A 25,256-nucleotide genomic window follows, 5' to 3' on the forward strand; every position below is an offset into this window, starting at 1 on the left:
GGTGCCGGTAGAACCTAGAGTTGTCGAGATATTGCTAGGGGGATTGATCGTTTCTTCTTCGTAGAGTAATTGTGATTGATTTGTTTGCCGTGATAGTGCCATAGTGTTTTTGATAGATGTTTCGTTACAAATAAATACCTTAATATCTTTACACTGAGCCTCGTTGCGTGTTTGCTTGTCTTACTGTGAAGAATTGCCCTATTTTGTATACTCCACATACTGCTCAACTCTTCTTGAGGGAAGTCTGACTGCTCAGCCACAGCTACCAAGTGAATCTGTGTGGTACAGACTGCTACCAAGTGGGTTCACTTCCAAACACCTGTAGTCCTAAATCTTTTGCAGTGGTCCCAGAGGGAACTGCACAGGTTTCCGCCTAACACTGGTGTACAGCGGTGGGATTTGTATTGAGTATACAGTTTAGAGTGCTTTTCGACACTTTAGGATAACTAACCACAAAACTTAGCACTAAAAATCAACTTTCAAAAAACATGTCTACGATGGAAACTTACAGTCAAGAATCCTTGTCAGGTGAAAATACTGAGAGCGAGCTCTCTGTAGGCAAGAGAATCTTTCTGTAAGAGGCAAGAAGTTAGAATTAATAGAGAGATTGCTGGCAAACCAAAGTCTGGGTACTGGTTCAGAGGAACCAATCTTTCCAGCAAATGTAGATAACAGTGATGGTGTTGATCTAAATCGTAATTCTGATGATAGCGATGAAGAGGCTGACGAGGACGGAGAGGCTAACGAAACTGTCTCCCTTGCTCCTCTACCTGCCTTACCAGCTGTGCCTACGGGTCCCATACCAGGTCCCACAAGTAACCCTGCTTATTTTGAACTTGAAAAAATGAAGCTCGAATTAGAATACAAACGGTTCTTGGCTCAATCTGAACGAAACCAAGAGCTCGAGTTCAGACGGATGAATGCACAGGCTGAGCAGAAACAAGCTGAGTTAAGACTCAGGGAAATAGAACTTAATCACGAGTTAGAGATGAAAAAGTTGTCTATGGAAAATGCTTCTCTCTCCTCTGGTTCCTGTAGGAGCTCCAGTCCCAAAAGACCCCGGATGCCGAAGGAATTAGTGGGTATGTATGAACCGAGATTGGATGTGTTGGATTGGTTAAAACTGTTTGAATACAATCATGGGCTCCAGGACATCACCGGGAATGATTTACTTCCCTCGTTGTTCTCTATGCTCCCTCCTGTTGCGACTGATGTGGTAATGGAGTTGGGGGAGGCGGATAAGATGGATTACGAAAGTGTGAAACTAGCTTTAATAGCTAGATTCGGGAAGACCCCTTCCCAGTATCTTAAGAGGTTTAGAACCCTCAAAAAGCATGATGGTACCCCTTGGGCTACCTGGGTGAGTGAAGGGTGGAAAAACTTAGAGGGATGGATTAAGGGTTACAAAGTGAACACTTATGAGGGTATGAGGAATCCATTTATGTTGGAGTCTATTTATGATGCCTGTTCTCCTGAGCTCAGACAGCACTTGGCTGATTCGAAGGAATTGGATTCCCGGAAGCTGGCCAAGGCTGCTGACTTATGGGTTGCCAACAGGGCTACTCATAAGGATTCTGGGGCAACTCAGAAAAAGGATGAGGGAAAACAGCGTAAAAAAAACTCAAAAGAGAATTCTAATAACTCTAATTCCAAAGAGGGCCCCAAAAAAAGCCAGAAGGGTAAGCCACAAGGAGAACCACAGCAGAATAGTGTGTCTTCTGGTGCCAAACTGGAAGGAGGTCAGAACAAGCCACCATTCCAAAAAGCGTTCGGTAAATGCTTTGTTTGTGGTTCGACTGACCACGTGAAAGGAGATCCCAGATGTAAGGGTAAACCTTCAGGGGTCCAGCTTGTCTCCTTAGCCTTCGCTCCAGAGGAGGAAGTCCAAATGGCAAGTGGAAACTTTCTACTGCTAGCTGACGAACCCATTGGAGTCTCAGCCAGCGTTTCTTTAGTATCTCTGGGGTTGTGGGAACAACAGAATTTAGATGTCTATAATTCTATCCCCGATAATACTAAAGAGTATTATAAGGACAGTGTTCAGGTGAATGGTCAGGAGACTCCTGCCATTAGGGACACTGGGGCCAGCATAACTGTGGTGGATAAATCGTTTTTTCAGGCTGAGGATGTTGCTAAGGCACCCAAACGCCTCACCAAGTTAGCTGGAGGGCCTGTGCAGATGCTTCCCCAATTACCAGTTCTCATCCAGTGTAACAACATGACTGTAAAGATACCTGTCAGCATACAGAGTGAGGTACCAGGACACGTACTGTTGGGTAACGATTTGAAAACTCTCAGAGTTGTATCGCATACTCCCAGACCTCCTAGTAAATGGTTACAGGAGCTAAACAGACCCGCAAGAGAGAGGACCATGCGCGGTACTCTCCAGGAGATGATGAAGAAGGAAATCACTCCTGCTCCACTGGAATTGTCGGCCGCTGTCTCCAAGAAAACAGAAGCGGAAGGGAAACATAAGACTTCTATCCCGAAACCAGCAGCCAGCATTTCAGTGAATCCAACACGGACTTCCCCGCGGTTGTCCAACGTTACACCCGTAACTCCACCTCCAGCTGAGGCTGAGAGGGAGGTACAACCCTGTGTGGTAGAATTAGACTCTGAGGAAGAGCTAATGGAAGGCCAGGAACTCATTGGAGATCTGGATCCTGTTGACCATCCTGAGCTGCAGTCTTTACTGGCAGAAGGTGGACCCAGCAGGGCAGACTTCAGTAAGGGACAGAGGAAATGTCCAACTCTGGAAGGTCTTCGCCACCAGACAGAAGCTCAGGCTGAAGGGCAAGAGCCTGGGAAATACAGGTTGCACTGGGAAGATGGCCTCTTCTACAGTGAACCGACCGAGTCTGCACCTGGAGACTACAAACGACTTGTAGTACCCCAAGAGCACAGACCACAGTTCTTGCAGTTAGCCCACGAGATTCCTTTGGCTGGTCACTTGAGTTTCAAGAAGACTAAGGAAAGGCTCTCGCTCTACTTCTATTGGCCAAAGATGGGGGCCGAAGTAGAAAAACACTGCAGGAGCTGCCACACCTGCCAGACCTCTGGTAAGGTTGGCTCCAAGAATGTGGCACCTTTAGTGCCTCTCCCAGTTGTGGGAGTCCCGTTTGAGAGAGTAGGGATTGACATTGTTGGTCCCCTTGATCCTCCAACCTCCTCAGGCAACAGGTTTATACTTGTTGTAGTAGACCATGCTACTAGGTATCCTGAGGCAATTCCTATGAGGACTGTTACAGCTCCGGCTGTGGCTAAGGCCCTCCTTGGTATTTTTACTAGGGTCGGGTTTCCTAAGTAAGTAATCTCTGACAGGGGGTCAAACTTTATGTCCCACTACAAGAAAGCCATGTGGAAAACCTGTGGAGTTACTTACAAGTTCTCAACAGCTTACCACCCACAAACCAATGGGTTGGTAGAACGGTTCAACCAAACCATGAAGAGCATGATAGGTGCTTTAGAGGAACCCCTTAAGCGTAAGTGGGACCTTCTACTGCCATGCCTTCTCTTTGCTTATAGAGAAGTCCCTCAGGAGGGAGTAGGTTACTCTCCCTTCGAACTACTCTATGGTCATCCCGTCAGAGGTCCATTGGCCCTGATTAAGGAGGGGTTGGAGAGTGCTCCTTCCCCCAAGCCAGTCAGAGTGACTGACTACGTGATAGGTCTCCGGAGGAGAATGCCGCACATGATGACGGAAGCAAGCGATAACTCGAAAGCTGGTCAAGCATTGGTCAAGCACTGGCACGATCAAAAGGCTAACATGGTTGAGTTCGCTCAAGCCCAGCTTGTTCTCGTTATGATCCCAACAAGGCAGAGGGCCTTGCAAGATAAGTGGATGGGACCCTTCAGAGTTGTGGGTAAACTCGGAGAGGTTAACTATCTGGTGGACCTGGGCAATCCCAAGGAGGCTCCGACAGTCTTTCACACCAACCGCCTCAAAGCGTATGTCTCAAGACCCGATGTAGGAGCGTTGCTTCTAGCATCATCCGAGGAAGAAGAAGAGAGTGAAGCTCTTCCGGATCTCCTCAGAGGCTTACCTTTAGATGAAAAAATTGAAGGAGTAAATCTCTCCTCCAATGTGACACCCGAGCAACAAGAAGAGTGCAAATCTATGTTGAATCAGTTTGCCTCTCTGTTCTCGCTTTCACCAGGCTTGACCCCTTGGGGCCAGCACGACATACTCACTGGTGACTGTCTGCCAGTCAAAAGCAGAGGATACCGCATGTCAGAAAACATACAAACCCACATCAAAGGTGAGGTCAGCAAGATGCTCGATCTCGGGGTAATAGAGCCCTCTACTAGTCCATGGTCTAGCCCAGTTGTGTTAGTACCAAAGGCCGGATCTAAAGAACTTAGATTCTGCGTGGATTATAGAGCTCTTAATGCAGTCACCAAGACTGATGCCCACCCTTTGCCAAGAACAGATGAGTTGGTGGATAAACTTGGCGCCGCCAAGTTCCTCAGCACATTTGACTTGACGTCAGGCTATTGGCAGATAGCCCTGACAGACCATGCCAAGGAGAAAACTGCATTTTCTACCCCGTTGGCTTATACCAGTTTTAGGTAATGCCTTTCGGATTGAAGAATGTACCTGCTACGTTTCAACGGATGGTAAACCAGGTTCTGAATGGGATAGAGGACTTCTGCATGGCATACTTGGATGACATCGCAGTGTTCAGCAATTCCTGGGAAGAACATGTAACCCACCTGAGAGATGTTTTGCAGGCTCTTGGATGAGCCAATCTGACCATAAAGGCGAGCAAATGCCAAATTGGACAGAGTAAGGTAGTCTATCTTGGACATGAGGTAGGAGGTGGAGAAATAAGGCCTTTGCTCAGTAAGATTGAAGCTGTGCAAAATTGGACAACACCGACTACTCAAACCCAAGTGAGAGCCTTACTAGGCCTCACTGGTTATTACAGGAATTTCATAGAGAACTATGGGACCGTAGCTTCTCCACTGAATGTCATCTCCTCGCCCAAATTTCCTAAACAGGTTAGATGGAACGAGGAGTGCAATAAGGCTTTTGAAAACCTGAAAAAAGGCTCTTTGCCAAGCCCCAGTACTCAGAGCTCCTGATTACCGCCAACACTTCATTGTGCAGACAGATGCTTCAAATGTAGGAATAGGTGCCGTACTCAGTCAACTGGATGGGAAAGGTAGGGAGCACCCCGTTTGCTTCATCAGCCGCAAGCTGAAGGATCCTGAAACAAGGTGGGCAACAATCGAAAGAGAGTGCTTTGCTATCGTGTGGGCTCTGAAGAAGTTTAGGCGGTACTTGTGTGGTTCTACTTTTGTCATTCAGACTGACCACCAACCCTTGAGATGGTTAATGCAAATGAAAGGGGAAAACCCAAAACTATTGAGATGGTTGATCTGCCTGCAAGGGTTTGATTTCACCATTGAGCACAGGTCAGGATGTCACCACCAAAATGCTGATGGTCTCTCTAGGATGTATGTCATCGACTAGAGGTATGAAATTCATCCAGAAGTGGATTAAATCCTCCTGTCCCTTAGTCTGGGGGGGGCGAGTGTTAGGGAGAATTCTCTGTTTAGGCTGAATTTCCTAACCTAGTGAGTCCCCCAGCAGCTTTGCTGGATTTCGGGAGTTTGTTTTTTCCATCCTGCCAAGAGTGAGACTCTTTTCCTCCCACTCTTGGACATGAATGTGTGTAATTCCTTTGAATGTCAATGTGTTCTATGGGCTATGGGGTCTTTTACTCCATAGGGTCTCATATGTTTTTCTATGTGTGTTACACCGCACCCTACGTGCCGTAACACTGGGGCGTCCTAGCGGACCTCCACCATAGACTCCATACCCGGGGACTGACTACTGTCTCCCCGGGCATGTAAAGTCACCATTGGCTTTACTAGACCTACATTTACTAACAGAACTAGTACAAACCATCTTATTGTGGACGTGCTAGTAGGGGTAATTCGATTACTCCTGGTTCTGTTACTCGAGGGGGCACTGTCCCGTCCCCCCTCATCGAGTTTTGGCTGGTGGCAGTGGAAACTACTTGTTATGTTCGACCCCGAACATAACCCTATGGGATTCGTCCCGTTGTTGGAGATTGATACTTTTTCTCGTTAATCTCTAACGTACCACCGGTCTACTTATCTTAAATAAGTTTATCGGATGGTATTTTCTGCCAGAACTCGGTTGGTAAAATGGCGTCTGTGTTCGTCTCTGTGACTCCTAAACCAAAGGTACAGAGACCCTCCAAAGTGGTGCCATTCTGTCTGGGTTACCACAGGGGTGTGGGAGGGGGTTTAGGCACCCTGGACCAAGTTGCCTTGCCAACTCCGGTCGCACTCTGGAGTGATTGGCCCAAGTGGTGAGCCTCCCCGCTCACCACTTAGCATGTGTTGATTGACAGATGGGCTGAATGAATGGGGGTTTTCTGCATAAAAGCAGGGCTTTTGGGACTGGATCTTCAGAAGTTGCCACAGGACCTAAGAATCCGACGAGGGTAACGCTGAGCCGACCTGCAACGACGACACCTCCGGTGGAGCCCTGCTGAGCCGACTCACCACTTCCTGACAACAGAGGAGATCTCCCTGCCGGAGAGTCTCTTCCCCTGACTGGTGGGAACAACCAGTCCCCTTTTGCTTTTTCTTCGCCTCAGGACGCGGTGGTCGAATTGCCAGTGCAGAGCACCCCGGCAACCGGATAGCCACTACCCCTGTACCGCGACCAAAAGGTGGTGCCTTGTGACGGAGCACTCCGCGGCTGGTCTCTTCCCTGGTGGTGCACCGGACTTCACTTTTCTTCGACGACGAGAACATCTCTACTCTTGGCAAAGACCCGACGTGCCTCCACCACCAGGAACAACTGCCCCCGCCGGAGCTGCCCTCCACAACAAGGTACTGTGTCCGCCTGGCTTCCCTTTCGATCGGTTCGAGTGAGGTGTCTTAATCCTCTCCTTTCCGTTGGGTCGCTTCCAAGCTTTCTCACTTATTGTTCTGAACTGGTTCAATCTGCCGATAACAATTTGCTACAAAGACTCGAATGCATTTCCACTAGAGACTTTTTGGGACATATCACCTTGCCTCTCTCCGAGTGGGCCTGGCCTCGGAACTTTATGATCTATTGTGGTTCTTGCCTTCTTGCCTTTCATTTTACCCGTGAAGTATTGAACTGTGTTGATTTCGTAACCTGCCTATTTTTTTTCTCTCCCGTCCTAAGTAATATTAGAGTGCCATCTAGGTTGAGGTATACACCTCTATCTGTAAATAAGTGGTGCCGGTAGAACCTAGACTTGTCGAGATATTGCTAGGGGGATTGATCGTTTCTTCTTCGTAGACTAATTGTGATTGATTTGTTTGCCGTGATAGTGCCATAGTGTTTTTGATAAATGTTTCGTTATAAATAAATACCTTAATATCTTTACACTGAGCCTCGTTGCGTGTTTGCTTGTTTTACTGTGAAGAATTGCCCTATTTTGTATACTCCACATACTGCTGAACTCTTCTTGAGGGAAGTCTGACTGCCCAGCCACAGCTACCAAGTGAATCTGTGTGGTACAGACTGCTACCAAGTGGGTTCACCGCCAAACACCTGTAGTCCTAAATCTTTTGCAGTGGTCCCAGAGGGAACTGCACAGGTTTCCGCCTAACACTGGTGTACAGCGGTGGGATTTGTATCGAGTATACAGTTTAGAGTGCTTTTCGACACTTTAGGATAACTAACCACAAAACTTAGCACTAAAAAGCAAGTTTCAAAAAACATGTCTACGATGGAAACTTACAGTCAAGAATCCTTGTCAGGTGAAAATACTGAGAGTTTGCGAGCTCTCTGTAGGCAAGAGAATCTTTCTGTAAGAGGCAAGAAGTTTGAACTAATAGAGAGATTGCTGGCGAAACAAAGTCTTGGTACTGGTTCAGAGGAACCAATCTCTCCAGCAAATGTAGATAACAGTGATGGTGTTGATCTATATCATAATTCTGATGATAGCGATGAAGAGGCTGACAAGGACGGAGAGGCTAACGAAACTGTCTCCCCTGCTCCTCTACCTGCCTTACCAGCTGTGCCTAGAGGGAACTGCACAGGTTTCCGCCTAACAACTAGTAAAGTCAATGGTGACTTTACATGCCCTGGGAGACAGTAGTCAGTCCCACGGTATGGAGTCTATACTGGGGGGTCACTATGACACCTCTGACCTACTGCACTGAGGGTGCTGTGTAATACACATCACAAAAACACATGAAACCCTATAGAGTAAAAGACCCCATAGCCCATTAAACACATCTAGATTCAAAGAAACACACTCAAATCATGCCCAAGAGTGAGGGTAAAAGAGTCTCACTCTTGGCAGGAGAAAAAAATAAACCCCAAAAATCCAGCAAAGCTGCTGGGGGACTCACTAGGTTAGGAGATTCAGCCTAAACAGAGAATTCTCCCTAACACTTGCCCCACCCCCAGACTAAGGGACAGGAGGATTTAATCCACTCCTGGATGAACCTCATACCTCTAGTCGATGACATACATCCTAGAGAGTCCATCAGCATTTTGATGGTGACACCTTGACCTATGTTCTATGGCCCAAGCAAAGGTTTTCCTTTGTAAGCTATATGACCTACAAACCCTTTGAGGAACATCAGTCTTTTTAAAGTTATAGGGGATCTGGTTGACCAGTCCCTCAGAAGTTTTTACAACTTCTGAACCTGTGTTAGGCTTTTTCAAGGGGGCCTTATAAAGGATCCCCTTAGATCTACAGGGGCCTCCAAGGTTCCTCACCACCTCTCTTGTGGGAACAGGTTGGGTCTTAGGCCTCTTAGTTGGAGGGGGTGGGGTTAGGCAATGTACCTGCTTCCCCTTCCTCTTAGATCTAACCTTACCTACTTTAGGAGTTTCCCCCCTAATACTAGGATTTGAGTTGGGGTCTTCAGTAGAAGATCCAACAGTCTGAAGGTTTTTGGCCTTAGACTTTTCTTTCCTGGTTTTCCACCAGCATTGAGAATTACCAGTTCTCTCAGGCCTAGGTAAGGGTCCTGTAGGTCTATCCTACTCTTCCTCAGAAGCAGGGGGGTTCACAGACTCTGAAACTGGGAGAACAATGATGGAGCTTGGTTGGGGCTCCCATTTCCCTAATGTACTAGCCAGAAATGTGCCTGGGTTAGAGGTCAACTTACTAACACCAGGGCTTGTAGTGGGGGTCTCAATAGAGGTTCCCACAGGCTTAGAGTGGTCCCTTAAGGTGGCCTCTCTAGCCAATTTGGTTAGGTTCTTGTTCTCCATACTGGGAGGCCTGGGGGTATGTGACACTACTCCTAGAGTTCTCAGGTCATTCCCCAACAGGACTTTCCCAGGCACCTCAGTCTGCACACTGACAGGGATCCTCACTGTCATGTTGTTACACTGAATGATGGCTGGTAGAATAGGAGCCATTTGGACAGTGCCTCCAGACATCTTAGTGGGACCTTTGGGTGTTTTTGCCACATCCTCAGGTTGAAAGAAGCTTTCATCCACTACTGTTCTGCTGGTCCCAGTGTCTTTCCTGGCAGGAGTATCCTGGTCATTGACAAGAACACTGTCCATATAATACACCTTAGAGTTAACAGGTAGGGAGTTATACACAACCCTATTCTGGGGACTAACCAGACCCATAGGCTCTAAGTTTACAGTTGCTTGAAGACCCAAGGGTTCTTCAGCAAAGAGTTCAAAGTGGGCACTAGCCATCTGTACTTCATTCTCAGGAGTGAAGGTTAAGGAGACTGTGCTTATCCCTGCAGGTTTACCCTTGCATCTGGGATCCCCTTTGATATGGTCAGTAGCCTTACAGATATAGCATTGTCCAAATGCTCTCTGAAAGGGTGGCTTGTTCTGACCTCCTTCTGGTTGTTGACCAGAAGGTACACTAGCCTGATTCGGTTTACCGTGGGGCTTACCCTGGTTATTTGGTTGTTTGTGGCCCTCTTTGGTATGGGAGGTATTAGAATTCTCTGGATTCACTTTAGGTGGCTGCTTTCCCTCATCCTTTTTCTGAGTGACCCCTGAATCCTTGTGAGTGGCCCTGTTGGCAACCCACAAGTCAGCAGCCTTAGCTAGTTTTCTGGAATCTACTTCCTTTGAATCAGCCAAGTGCTGTCTGAGCTCAGGAGAGCAGGCATCATAAATTGACTCCAACATAAAAAGATTCTTCATACCTTCATAAGTGTTCACTTTGTAACCCTTAATCCATCCCTCTAAGTTTTTCAAACATTCACTCACCCAGGTAGCCCAAGGGGTACCATCATTCTTTTTGAGGGTTCTAAACCTCTTAAGATACTGGGAAGGGGTCTTCCAAAATCTAGCTATCAGAGCTAGTTTCACACATTCATACACTTTCCTATCCTCCTCCCCCAACTCCATTAACACATCAGTTGCAACAGGGGGAAGCCTAGGGAACAACCAGGTGAGTAAGTAATTTTGTGTGATGTTCTGGAGCCCATGATTATATTCAAACAGAGACAACCAATCCAACACATCCAATTTAGGCTCATACATACCAACCAATTCTTTAGGCATCCGGGGTCTTTTAGGACTGGAACTTCTATAGGAGCCAAAGAGAGAAGCATTTTCAACAGATAATGTATTCATTTCTAGCTCATGCTTGAGCTCCATTTCCCTTAGCCTTTGTTCTTGATTCAGTTCCTGATGTCTCTGTTCAGCCTGAGTATTCAGTCTCTTGAACTCTAGTTCAAGTTTCATTTTCTCTAATTCAAGATATTGAGGACTAAGTGTGGGACTTGGCAAAGGCCCAGTAGGTACAGCAGGTAGAGCAGACAGAGGCCTAGGGGGGACAGTCACAGCAGCCTCACACTCCTCTTCTGACTCTTCCTTAAGATTATCAACATTTTGATCAACATCAATCTCTATACTGTTATCTGCATTTTCTGGCATGGTAGGTTCCTCTGAACCATCATCCAGACTTTGGTTAGCTAACAACCTTTCCATCAGTTCCATTTTCTTGCCTTTAGTCAGGAGATTCTTATGCTTACATAGAACACTTAAACAATCAGCAGTTTTTGTAGCAAGGGACTCTTGATTATAATTTTCCATAGTTGACATGTTAGAAAGATTACTTTTTCAGTGCTAAGCTTTGTGGTTAGTTGTACTAAGGTATCCTAAAGCACTCTAAATGTATACTCAATACAAATCCCACCGCTGCCACCAGTGTTAGGCAGAAACCTGTGCAGTTCCCTTAGGGAACACTGCAAAAGATTTAGGACTACAGGTGTTAGCAGTAAACCCACTTGGTAGCAGTCTGTACCACCCAGATTTACTTGGTAGCTGTGGCTGAGCAGTCAGACTTCTCTCAAGAAGAGTTAGGCAGTATGCAAAGTATCCACAATAGGCACTCAGACACAATAATACAAGCAAACACTGACCAGAGCTTTGGTATCAAAGTATATAATTATTTATTTAAACACACACTGTTTGAAACACTCCAGCACTCTTGTTGTAAAATATTCTAAACACAGTTACTATTGTAATATATACACCCCTTTTTCCTTATCAGATAAGTCACAGTAAAACACCACTTATTTTCATACAGAGGTGAGCGCTTAACTAGATGGCACTCCAATAGGTTTGTGAGAAATGGAGGGAAAAAGACAGAATATGGAAAGGTACACCACTCTAAGATTCAGGAACACTGTTAGCAAGGCAGAAGAGCAAAAGTCACTGGTGAGCCAAAGTCCAACGGCTGCGCCCACTCTTTGACAGAGCAGAGCACAAATGCGCCCAAGATCACGCAGTTACACTAGGCTTAGAAAGTCTTGCAGAGCGTTCAAAAAGAGTTTAGAGAGGCTTAGGAAAGTTTAGCCAGGGTGTCCCAGGCTAACCCAGGTTTGAAATCCGGGGACTAAATCTACCCCGTACAGTCGGTAGCAAGGGAAGCCAGGCGGGACACGGTACCTTAAGTGGGAAGGATCCTCCAGCGATGGCAGTTGTTCCTCGCAGTGGGTTCAAGTTGCGTCGTCATCCAGGGGAAGAGAAGATCTCGACTTGGAGGAAAGATGAAGGTCATTGCACTACCAGGGAAGAAACCAGCCGCGGAGTTTTCCGGTTAAAGGTGGTACCTTTGTTTCGCAGTCATGGTAAAACGTGGTATCCCGGTTGCTGGGGTGCTTGGCACAGGCAAAGCGGCCATGAGGTACGTCGGGAAGGTGAAAAGACGGTGAAACTGGTTATCCCCACCAGTCAAAGGAAGAAGACTCTCCGGCGGGAGATCTCCTCTGTCGTTGGGAAAAGTGGTGAGATGGTCCAGCAGGGCTCCACCGGTGGTGGCGTCGTGGCAGGTCGGCTCAGCTTCTCCCTCGTCGGATTCTTAGGTCCTGTGGCGACTTCTGAAGTTCCAGTCCCCAAAGCCCTGCTTTTATGCAGAAAACCCCCATTCACTCAGCCTAGCTGTCACTCAAACATGCTAAGTGGTGAGCCGGCCGGCTCACCACTTGGGCCAATCAGGACGGAGTGCGACTTGAGTTGCCTAGGCAACTCAGTCCAGGGTGCCTAAATCCCCCTCCACCCCTCCTATGTACCCCAGACAGAGTGGCACCACTTTGGAGGGCTTCTGTGGAGAAGCCCGCCAAAAATTGGAACAAAGGGCTCGACTTGGGTTGGAGTCACAGAAGAGAACACAAACGCCATTTTAGAATCAAGTTTTGGCAAAAAATACCAACCGAAGAATTAATATTAATTAAATAAACCGGCGGTACGTTCGAGGCTACCGTAAATAATTAAATAAAGATAGTAGCCTAAAACAATGGGAAATCCCATAGGAAAATATTTGCGGTTGAATATAAAAAGTAGTATCCACTGCCACCAGCCAAAACTCGATCAGGGGGGACAGAGACGTGCCCCCTCGACTACCAGACCCCAGGGCAATTGAATTGCCCCAGCCAGTACGTCCACAATATGATGGTTTGTACTGGTTCTGTTCAGAATTTAAGACTAGTAAAGTCAATGGTGACTTTACATGCCCTGGGAGACAGTAGTCAGTCCCAGGGTATGGAGTCTATACTGGGGGGTCACTATGACACCCCTGTGTTACTGCACTGAGGGTGCTGTGTAACACACATCACAAAAACACATGAAGCCCTATGGAGTAAAAGACCCCATAGCCCATTAAACACATCTAGATTCAAAGAAACACACTCAAATCATGCCCAAGAGTGAGGGTAAAAGAGTCTCACTCTTGGCAGGAGAAAAAAATAAACCCCAAAAATCCAGCAAAGCTGCTGGGGGACTCACTAGGTTAGGAAATTCAGCCTAAACAGAGAATTCTCCCTAACAAGCACGAGAGCACAGGACGAGCAAGGCAGACCGCACAATGTGAGAGCTAACTCAGCACAGCAGTTCAAAAGGAGGAGAAAGACGATGTAGACCGAGAGAGTGACAAAGAGAGAATTGACCTTGCCCTTTCCAACCAAGGCCTGTGAAACCTCAGAGGGAATTATAAGTCTCTCAACAAAGGCCAGCGTGTGTTGCAGCAGATATATACGGTACATGAGACATTCCTCCGCTGATAACTAAGCCGGGGAGCGATGCAGGTCTCTATGGTACCAACCGTGACTTGAAGGAGAAGAAAGCCAAGCAGTTCATCACAGCCGGTGAGTCGAGGTGAGAACCGTTAAGAAACAGAACTGTGTTGAACGAAAAGTTGCAAGTGACTAATTGAACTTTGAACAAACAAAGAACTGTTATTATTTGAAGGGGGAAGACCAGCAGCAGAGGAGTCCAGCACCACGTGGGTGCTTACTTAGGAAACTCTGGTTATTACCCGGCTGTTGAAACCACAATAACCAGAAGGCCTTGGAAGAAGGCGAAAAGATGGTCAAAGAGGTCATAGAGGGGTCTTTTAAAATCCTCTGTACTGTCAAAAGTATTTGACCGACAGATTATTGTGAAGCAGAAGGGAAATGAATGCCACTTGGTGAAGTGAACGCATGCATTTTGTATCGTAAAGGTTGGTAAGAGTGAACCCGGTGGAGGGATGCTAACGAAAAGGGGTGAAGCCTGAAGGCCCTATGAACAGTGTGTTTACAGAAGGGAACCCTACTGAGGGGTGTCCGCAGTGAACTGTTTTGAAAAAGTGGCCAGAGTGAAACCAGCAGAGGGAGGCCAACATACAGGGGTGAATCCTGTGCTACTGTTTAAAAAGATGTGAAAACAAGAAGTATTACAAGACAAGGAGGTGTCAACGGTCCTCCTTGTCATTTGGGGTCTGAGCCCAGCCGAGAGAGATACAGGGATGAAAAGACACACCCGAAGTTCATTAAGAAAGGAACCGTTTAGTTGATTTGTTGAATACAACTTGTGAGGGGTCTGTGCCCAGAAGAGTGGAATACAAGGGGGTGAAGCCAACAAGTATTCGTGGAACAGAACTTTATTGCTGTTTGTTGAAAACATCAGACCCTTGAAGACAAGAGACTTTTAAAAAAGAAACTTAACCATCTAAGAACCTGATAGCTGGTGCAGAACTGTGGGCTTGTGCTGGGATAGCTCAAGTGTGTGCTGTGCTCAGGAGATCTGCCTTGTCCCATGCTCCAAACGTGGGGAAGGGAGTACCCTGGCAATCACATCCTGACTTATTATTTGTGAACACTTCTTTCTTTATTGAAACCCTATGCCACATTCTTTCTTTAATTAGCTGTAAGGAATTGGCAATAGGTTTTTGTTTAGTATAGGCCTTTTTATTTTGATACAACGACATAAGGACTGCTTATTTTCATTTGATGGTCGACATTTGCTCCCATCTTAGATTTAGGTTTAGCTTAGGCATGTTTCCACCCTGCATTTACAGTAACACCTTTGAACTGTGATGTATTGTGCTGTCTTTAAAGTTGCCACCAAATTAGGAGAGTGCATAACGGTGCACACATCTGTGATTCCCACATCACTACCTGTTGGTGACAGTCACTGTAGGTGTCTTGCTGACCTGCTTTCCTGTGCCTTGAATCCTGCTGCACCGGCAGAAGCTGAGAAAAGGCAACTGTCCCATCACGGACACTCGTTCTCCCCAACAGCCGCTGAGAGCCGGAGCGCCGCAAAACTGCAGAACTCAAACCTACTAGCCACCTCGACTAAACTGGCAAAGTTTGGCCCGGACTGTGCCGAGGGCCGGTGAGTACTTGCATCACTTACCGGTGGTCTCCTGGCACACACGATCCCTTTTACACACGAGTATCCCCTAAAGGCATTCACTTTTGGCTGGGTTAGCCTGCACTTCCTAGCTATTCTCTCCTTTTGAAAACTATTCTGCCGCCAAGGGCAGATCCTACTTGAATAGTGGGAACCAATTCTTCATCGCCTCAAGCCCCTTCCTGACTAGCTACAGCCCTCCCAAGAAGACCCGCTTTCCGCTTTACCTGTGCAATCGTACTTTGCTTTGTTTTGCTTTGCTTTGTTATGCACAACTTTACTGTTGAGCTCAAAGTTCTTCACTTCTTAGGGCTGGACTCGAAAGTTAGGGAATGACTCTGAAGAATTGTGTAATGCTCCTAGTTTGTTAACCCACCCTTCTCTTTACAGGTTGTGGTTGTGTTATCTTCACTTGTCGCATTAGGAAACATAGTCTATATATGTTATATAGTTGAGTATTTTGTGTGATAACTGTTTTTGCATAACTAAAGTTTACTTTTGTCTATTGATCCAGCCGACAATAAATGTATAGATATTTCTTATACATTTCTTAAGAGTAATTTGTGGTTCATTGCTGTGTGTTCTCACTGTGGGCTTCCGATAGATATTTCGTATACATTTCTTAAGAGTAATTTGTGGTTCATTGCTGTGTGTTCTCACTGTGGGCTTCCGATCACTCTCACCCCTCCTGAGACTTAGTCGTGACTGCCTGCCAAGCTACCTAGATTGGTTTGGCTTGTCCAGAAGGTTCGCCTGTTTTGCTGTGTGTTCTCACTGTGGGCTTCCGATCACTCTAACCCCTCCTGAGACTTAGTCGTGACTGCCTGCCAAGCTACCTAGATTGGTTTGGCTTGTCCAGAAGGTTCGCCTGTTTCACTATAGCCTCCTATACCTCTGCCCACCATGTCAGAATTTAGAAATCCATCTTAACAAATTGGTGTACAGTGGTGGGATAAGATCGGAGGTACCCAGTATTGCGCACTGGTAAGGTATCCGGGTTATACTGACACAAGAGACACAGTGTCCTTAGGTTAAAGTTAACTGTAGGCCACTTGCCTCTATTTATAGTATGGAAGCGATTACGGACATTGATTTGAGTGCCTCTAAATCTGAGGCACTAAGAAAGATTTGTTGCGAAAGGGGTCTGTTGACCACTGCTACTAAATCCAAAATGATACATAGGATCACAGATTGGCAGTAAATGTGGATTCAGGCTTTGCCCTCCTGTGATAGTGCAGCAGGTATGGGGGCCATCCCAAGTACCAGTAATGCAATGACAAATACTTTTATGGAGAAGGGCGATAATGATGATGATGAAGTGTTCCCTGTTTCGCTGGCCGCCTCTGAGAGTAAGGCCATGCTGGAATTCAAGAAGCATATGCTGCTGTTTAAGCAGAAAGAGCTTCAAATTCTAATGGCTAAGATGGATCTGGAGAGGTCAGAGAAGCAGAAGGACTGGGACCAGCAATTGGAGCTTGCTAGACTGCAAAGCACCAATGGTTCCTCCAGATGGTCTGGTAATGGGGCTGGCCCCTCCTTTTACCCAAGATATCCAAAAGCTCTGCTTAGTGTATATGATGACAAGAATGACATTATGGACTAGTTGACTGCATGCGAGTATGCATGTGAGGTACAAGAAGTAGTGGATGCTGATAAGATTGTATGGTTGCTCAGTCGACTACCCCATTCTGGATGCAGTGCTATTATGGATATGTCAAAGGCAGAAAGAAAAGACTTTGCGAAATTGAAGCAAACACTGGTCTTAAAGTTTGGGAAGACTCCTGCCCAATACATGAAAAGATTCAGAGATTACATAAAGAAATAAGGCAAAAGTTGGGTTTCTTATGTTGCTGATTCCTTTAAAAACGTGACTGGTTGGGTGGAAGGATACAAGGTCACAACCTTTGAGGGTAGGATGTATTTAGTCATGCTTAAACATATCTTTGCTTCTTGTTTCCCTGAGCTTAAGCAGCACTTGGCTGACTCTAAGGAGATAGATCCTAAGAAATTGGCTATTGCAGCAGATTTATGGGTGTCACACAGAGTGTCCCATAAGGACAAGACTGCTTCTAGCAAGCAGGAGGAGGGAAAAAAGAACAAAGATAAGGAGGGTGGGGATCAAAATAATCTTCCTCTCAGAAGGGCCACAAAAGAATTGAAAAAGGGTTGGCCAATTGAAAGTCATAGTAGTGGGAGTAATACTCCCAAGCATAGCTCTGGTTACAATAGGCCTCCCTATGTATCCAGAGACAGTAGACCTTGTGTGGCTTGTGGAGCAAGTTACCATGTTAGGATGGACCCCAGATAGAAGGTCAACACCTTGGGGATCCACTCTGTGAGTCTGGCCTTCCCCTCCTATGACAACGAAGAAATTATTACAGGGGCATCCTTCTCCTCAGATTTCTTCCCAGTGTGATAGAATCTGAGGTAGTCTTAGTTTCCCGGGGTTCCTGGGAGCCAAGGGTTTCGGAAGCTTATGCTAGGATACCTGACAACACCAAGTACTACTTTAAAGACAGTGGGGGACATTACAACCTGGCCTGTAAGGGATTACCGGTACCAGTAAGGGCACTGGTACCGGTAATCCCTTACTGCCCTATTACGAGGTCCCTTTGTGGGTCCTCCCTTAACGCCTGATTTTACCAAACATTAAGGACGGGACCCGCAAAGTGACTTTGGAGGTAATAATGGTACCGCAATTTGCGGTACCGTTATGACCACCTTCCCCATTCCCATTGAGCCCTATGGGGGCTCTAATGGGAATGGGGAAGGGCCCTGGTGAATGGGGAATTACCGCCCCTGCCAACCTTGGAATGGGATGGTAATACCTCCATTCACCAGGGTGGAGTCGGTATGGGTTTGGAGGCAGCCATGGCGCTAATAGCACCATGGTTACGTCCAAACTCGTAATGACCCCCAGTGTGCTGATCAATGGAGTAGACACTCCTGCCCTTGGGGATAGTGGATCCAGCAGAACTGTGGTGGATGCCACACTGGTCAACCAGAAGGAGCCTGTCAGAGCTCCCCTGATGCCCACAAAGTTAGCTGATTTCCCCCCTCTTGAGTTCACAGTAATGCCTGTAAATCTAACTGCCAATGGTACAGTAGTGAGAATTCCTGTGAGCATACAGAGGCAAGACCCTGGAAAGTTCCTGCTAGAAAATGACCTCAGAGACTTAGGTCTTGTGGCGGATACAGCAGAGGGACCATGCACAAGGTCACAAACAAGAGTTTCCCTTGCCAAGTCCAAGGCTGAGCCAAAGCCAAAGGGGAAACCCAAGGCTAAGGGAGTCAGAAAATCAAAAAGAGGGAAAGAGAACATTCCCCTGAACTCACCTACCACCAAGTTGGAGGTAGTTGGCCAAGCACCTGAACCTGACGTGGAAGAGGTGCTGCCTGAAATACTCAACCCACATGACCATCCTGAACTCCAAACTTTATTGGTTGAAGGTGGTCCTAATCAGGAAGAGTTTAGTAAGGGCCAACATGAGTGCCCATCTCTAGAAGGTCTAAGGAAACCTCCTGAGAAGCATAGGATTTATTGGGAAGGTTGGCTCCTGAACAGTGAGCCCACAGAGTTTACTGAAGGTGACCATAGGAGGTTGGTGGTTCCCCTTCAAGTCAGGCCCTTTCTCCTGCAATTGGCACATTAAGTCCTGCTTGCTGGTCACCTTCAGATTTATTTATTTATTATTTATTTGAATGTTTGTGTATCGCGCCACATGCCCGCAGGCCTCAGGTGCACACAAAACAAAACTGAACAGACTTAATTGAATTAAACAGAAGTTATAGTCAGGATTAAATGGGTCAATGACATCAGGCAGGGAAAATCAGCCTACAGTTTAGTGTGTTCAGCCCTTTTTTATAATCCATAGTTGAGTGGATGGTTCTGAGGGTTAGCAAAAGTGAATTCCAAGCAGTCGGGCCTAGCACATCAAAGCTAAGGCCACCTGCTTTAGCCAGTCTGAAGCAGGGCTGTACAAGTCTAAGTTGATTATTGGATCTTAGGGTCTGCGATGGAATGTAGTGCAGGAGGCGGGCAGAGAGATATTTATGGGCTGTGTTAAGAATGCACTTGTAGGATAGAGTGAGGATTTTATGAGTTGCTCTGTGCTTGATTGGAAGCCAATGCAAGTCCCGTCTTGCCACTGTAACATGTGCACGCTTGGGCATGCCTGTAATCACGCGGACTGCACTATTCTGGGTTACCTGGAGAGAAGACATAATGGTCTGAGAACAGCCACTCAAGAGGCCACATGAGCTACGGACCTGCCTCACATGCTGCCTCATTGTTAGCTTGGAGTCAAAAGTGATGCCAAGAATGTTCACCTTTTTTGCCACAGGAATGACAGCATTGAGAATAGTGAAGCTCTCATACTCTGGGGCTAAGGTTTTGAATTAAGGGGCAGAAGCCACAATGAGATTTTCAGTTTTTGTTGCATTTAATGCCAAAGAATTAATGGGCATCCATTCATGAATGGCTTTGTAAATTGTATTAAGGTTGAGTAAATCCGCAGCACACTGACCAGAAAGTTTCATGACGATCTGAGTGTCATCAGCATAATTAGTATACTGGACACCCAGGTCATCCAGCAGCCTCTAAATGGGAATGATGTAAACATTGAAAAGATACAGTGAGATGCACGACCCCTGGGACACCCCACAAGTAATAGGAGTAGGTCCAGAGTGGCCATCCCTGCTGGAAACTCTGGCAAGTCATGGTCTCAAAAAGGAGGAAATCCATGCAGACGCCAAACTGGAACATCCCTCTAGGGATTGTAATCTTTCCACCAGTATGGCATGATCAACAAGATCAAAGGCGGAAGAAAGATCTAAAAGCATCAAGATTGCAGGTTGGCCATGATCCACTATATTAAGTAAGTTAGCCTTGAGATCAAGCAAGGCCAGCTCCGTGCCATGACAGGCTCTAAAACCAGACTGATGAGTCACCAGAATGTCATTCTGCTCCAAGAAACACTGAAATTGTGTATAAGCTACTTTATCCAAGGTCTTAAGAAGAAATGGAACATTCGTAATGGGGCGATAATTATCTGTCACTAAGGGGTCCAGATTGTCCTTCTTCAAAAGGTAGGTGATCCAGGCCTCTTTAAGAAGTGAAGGACAAGTACGTCAATGCATCCAATAAAAAGATTGGAAGGACAGACGTCCCCCGACAATAAGTAGGTTTCATATGAGAGACTGTCTGAAGGATAGTGATCTAAGTACAGGGGGAAAATGCAAAAATTGGTGACTCTGAGATAATGGAAGGAACCAATTGAGGAGAGATTACAGATGACTCTTTAATAGAGTTAATAAAGGTCCTAGAAACTGGATGGCATTTTGATGAGATGTAACCTTATTAATAAAGGCATTATGAATAGATTGAAACCAATCGTCATTCTTTACTGGACATGGGGCTGTGCAGGGTTTGTTCTTAAATTCATTGAGAATAGCAAATAATTCTTTGGAACTGGACTTGGGTTGGAGAATTCTATCATTATATGCAGCAGATTTAGCCTCTGTGATGGCTACTTTACATTGCTTAATTAAGAGATTATAGGTAGCCAAGGTAGATGAGGAGGGATTATTCTGCCAACGACATTCAGCAGACCGTTTTGCTTGTCTGAGATGGAGAATGTTTTCATTAAACCAACTTTTATTCAGGGTTTCACTCTTCATCTGCCGAGTTCTGGTACGGGGGAATGTGTTCATTTCGCCTTCCAATGTGGCGGTGAGATGGCTAACTAATTTGTCAGCCCTCTCAAAATATCTAATGAGCCCAGGCGAACCCTAAGCAAAGAAGATAATTTTTTTGGAGAGGCTTTCTTTCAATTCCTAGTCTGAATGAATGGTCTAGGATTAGTGACAAGCCTAGCAGGAGGCCCTGGAATATTGACATGGATCAAGAGGACCAAGCAAAGGTTATCCATGCATTTCTACTGGCCCAAGATGGGGGTTCAGGTAGAAGGCCATTGCAGGAGTAATGCCACTTAACAGTTCTCTGGGAAGAGTGGCTCAACAATCCAGGCTCCATTGATGCCACTCCCTGGTGTGGGTGTGCCCTTTGAGAGGGTAGGGATCGACATTGTTGATGCCCTTGGCCCTCAGACATCCTCTGGCAATAGGTTTATCTTGGTGATGGTCGACCATGCCACCAGTATCCTGAAGCCATCCCATAGAGGACAGTGACTGCCAAGTCAGTTGTTAAAGCTTTACTTGGCATAGGTTGCCTTCCCTAAAGAAGTTGTGTCTGACAGAGGCAGCAACTTTATGCCTAGGTATATGCAAGCCATGTGGAAGGAGTGTGGGGTCACTTAAAAGTTTTCATCAGCTTATCATCCACAAACCAATGGCTTAGATGAGAGGTTTAATAGAACTCTCAAGAGCATGATCGGGGCTCTGGAAGAACCTCAATGGAGAAAATAGTATCTCCTGTTACCATGCTTACTTTTTGGTTACAGAGAGGTACCTCAAGAGGGTGTTTTGGCCACCCTGTAAGGGGACCACTGCCCATAGTCAAGGAACGATGGGAGGTCCCCACTCCACCTGTAACTTCCAATGTTGTAGACTATGTGCTGGGGTTAACGAAGAGGATGGTCCTCCTGATGGCTCAGACCAGTGACAAGTTGAAGGCTGCTCAGGCATTGGTCAATCATTGCTATGGCCAGAAAGCTTCACTTATTCCCATTACCCCAGGTCAAGAAGTCCTTATCATGAACCCTTTAAGGCCTCGAGCCCTACAGGGCAAATGGTCAGGCCCTTTCACAGTTGTGGAGCAGCTGGGTGAGGTAAACTATTTGGTAGACCTTAGAAAGCCAGGACAGGCCCCAAAAGTGTTTCACATAAATAGGCTGAAGGCATTCACCCCTAGGCTTGAAGGAGTTGCACTGCTACTGGCATCAGATATCTAAGAGAAGGAATCAGAAACTCTCCCTAACTTATTCAAGAATGGTCCTTCACATGGCTCCATTGAGGGTGGTCAAGTGACCCCTCACCTGACTTCTGACCAACAAGACCAACAAGGAGAAGTAAGAACTTTGCTGAGGCAGTTCTCCTCCTTGTTCTCACTAACTCTAAATTTGACACTCGGGTACAAACATGAGATAGACACTGGGGATAGTGTGCCTACCAAATTTAGGGGATACAGAATGTCCTATAAGGGGAGATCCTACATAAAGGCTGAGGTCAATCTTGGGCTGATTGAGCCCTCCAGTAGTCCAATAACTAGTCCTCTGGTTCTAGTGTCAAAAGCTGGTACCCCTGTGTGGATTACACAAATGCTGTCACCAGGACATATGTTCATCCCCTACCTAGAACTGATGAGTTGGTGGATACCTTGAGTACCTCCAAGTACCTCTGCACTTTTGACCTCATTGCAGGGTATTGGCAAATAGCTCTAGCAGAGCATGCCAAGAAGAAGACAGCGTTCTCAACACCAGAAGGCCTTTACTAGTTCAGGGTTATGCCCTTTAGGTTGAAAAATGCAACTGGATGATATAGCAGTCTTCAGTGCCACCTGGGGGGAACATGTGTAGCACATTAGAATTGTGTTACAGGCTCTTCAGAAGGCCAACTTAACAATAAAGGCGAGCAAGTGTCAGATTGGTCAAGGATCAGTGGTCTATCGTGCACAAGAAGTAGGTGGAGGGAGGATACAGCCTCTACCCAGTAAAGTACAAGCAGTACAAGGCTGGCCTATGTCCACTACACAAACACAAGTGAGACCCTTCTTAGGACTTACTGGGTACTGTCGAAATTTCATGGCGGGCTATGGCACCATAGCTGCCCCTCTGACTGCTCTCATCACTCCAAATAAGTCTAAGAAGGTCTCTTGGTCTGAGGTGTGTGAGAAGGCCTTCAATGGCTTAAAAGACTCCATGTGCCAGTCCCCTGTCCTCAGGGCCCCTGACTACAAACATGCTTTTGTTGTACAGACAGATGCCTATGACACTGGGATAGGTGCTGTACTATCACAGATAGATGAGAAAGGCAAGGAACCCCCAATTGGGGGCATTAATTGGACAGAGAGCTCAGGTGGTCCACTGTGGAGACATAATGCTTCTCTGTCATGTGGGCGCCAAGGCAGCTGAGGCCCTACCTCTTTGGGACCCACTTCACTGTGCAAACTGACCATAATCCCTTGAAGTGGCTGATGAAAATGAAGGGAGAGAATCCAAAGTTGCTCAGGTGGTCCATAAGCCTGCAAGGGTTTGAATTCACCATTGAGCACAGGCCAGGTGGCCAACATAGCAATGCTGATGGGTTATCTAGAATGTTTAACCTACCTGAACATGAGGCCTGTCCAGGGGTGGATTAGTTCCCCCTATCCATAGTCTGGGAGGAGTGTTAGGTATGGTATCGTAATGTTTATTTGTAAAGTGCCTCTACACAAGGCAAGTGTTTCAAAGCAATCAAGGAGGGAGGGAACAGGGGAGAATAACAACAGTCATTCAGAGTCCTTGAGTTTCTGAATGATAACCAGTCTGCGCAGGCAGAATAAGTGCATCTATTACAATAACAGTGTAGATAACAACATATAGGTGTGACAACGATTCTGCAGTATTTCCATGAGCATAGAGACACCATCATGCAGCAGAGGAGACAGGGAGGAAAAGATAGATGATCTTCAAGGCATGGTACGTGCAGATCGTGCAAGTGCGCAGATGGTACAGGAGAGGGGAGGGGGAGGAAAAGTACAGGAGGGGGATCCAGATGTGCCCAGTTGGTCAGAAACTGGGTAAGTGCTGGGAGGTGTCATTCTCAATGGGTAATAGACTGAGTGCAGTAGCCAGTCGGCATGCTGTGTGGCAAAGGAGGGAGAGAGGGATAGAGCGGAGAGAGTCGTTAGCAGCGTAGAGCGAGAGAGAAGGAAGAGGAGAAGAGGAATGTCTTAAGGAGTTTCTGGAACTGAAGGAGATCAGGCTCAAGATGGAGGGCAGCATGGATGCTATTCCAGAGGTAGGCCCCTGATGAGGATGAAGATCTCCTTCCAAATCTCTGCTTAGAGAACCGGCTCACTCGCAGAAGGTTGGAGGTAGATAAGCAGAGGACTCAGGAGGGACAGTATTTAGGAAGGCATCAGTGAAGATAGGTGGGTCCCAGGCCCCAGAAAGCCTTTTAGACAATGCAGAGTCTCTTGAACTTCATCCTTGCAACCACAGGGACCAGTGGAGGGATTTCAGTGGCAGAGAGATGTTGCCCCTGGGCTTGAGGCCAAGGATAAATCTCACAGTTCTGTTCTGGATGAGTTGCAGATGGCGCAGAGCAGAGGCAGGGAGATTGAGAAAGAGGCTGTTGCAGTAGTCAAACCTTGAGAGAAGCAGGGCTCTAGAGACAGTGAACCTCTGGGGGAAGGTGATTAAAGGAAGAGTGTCTCTGAGGAGGTGCAGATGGTAGTTGGAATTTTTAGAGATGTCCAAAATTTGAGTGGAGAAGGAGAGAGTGCAGTCGAAGATGACCCCAAGGTTTTTTGCCTTGCATGTGGGTGCGGGCGCTGGGCTAAGGGAGGCCGGCCAGAGTGAGAGTGGGAAAACGTGAGCAGGAGTCTCAATGTGAACAATCTCAGTCTTACTGGCGTTGAGGCAGAGGTCATTTGCAGCACACCATGACTGAATTGCGGACAGACAGTCAGATATGAGCATGGTAATGGAGGTGGCTGAGGGTAGCCTGAAGGAGAGTTGCGTGTCATCTGCATAACACTGCAAATTAGGGGTGAAACTGACAATCAGACCTGCCAGGGCACCATGCAGACATTGACGAACCAGGGCGAAAGGTTAGAGCCCTGGGGGACGCTGCAGGTTGAAAGAGTGATAGTGGAGAGAAAGGACCCAAGTTTCCCCTGGGATGGGCGGTCGGAAAGGAAGGAGGTTAACCATGCCACAGCCTGACCAGTGATTGCCAGGGTTTCACGGAAATGTGCAATCAGGATGTTGTGCTTTATCGTGTCAAAGGCAGAGGAGAGGTCAACAAGAATGAGGATAGAGGAAGTGTTAGTGTCATGATTTGAGAGCAGGTCCTCACAGGTGAGCAGTTTCCGTGCCTCTGGATGCACTAAAGCCAGACTGATGGCCGTGGAGGAGGCAACCAGCATATTCAGTGTGGAGGGTGAGCTGAGAGATGGCCA

This window comes from Ambystoma mexicanum, chromosome 6p, assembly GCF_040938575.1.
Source record: "Ambystoma mexicanum isolate Mex_15411 chromosome 6p, UKY_AmexF1_1, whole genome shotgun sequence".
NCBI classification, from domain to species: Eukaryota; Metazoa; Chordata; class Amphibia; order Caudata; family Ambystomatidae; genus Ambystoma; species Ambystoma mexicanum.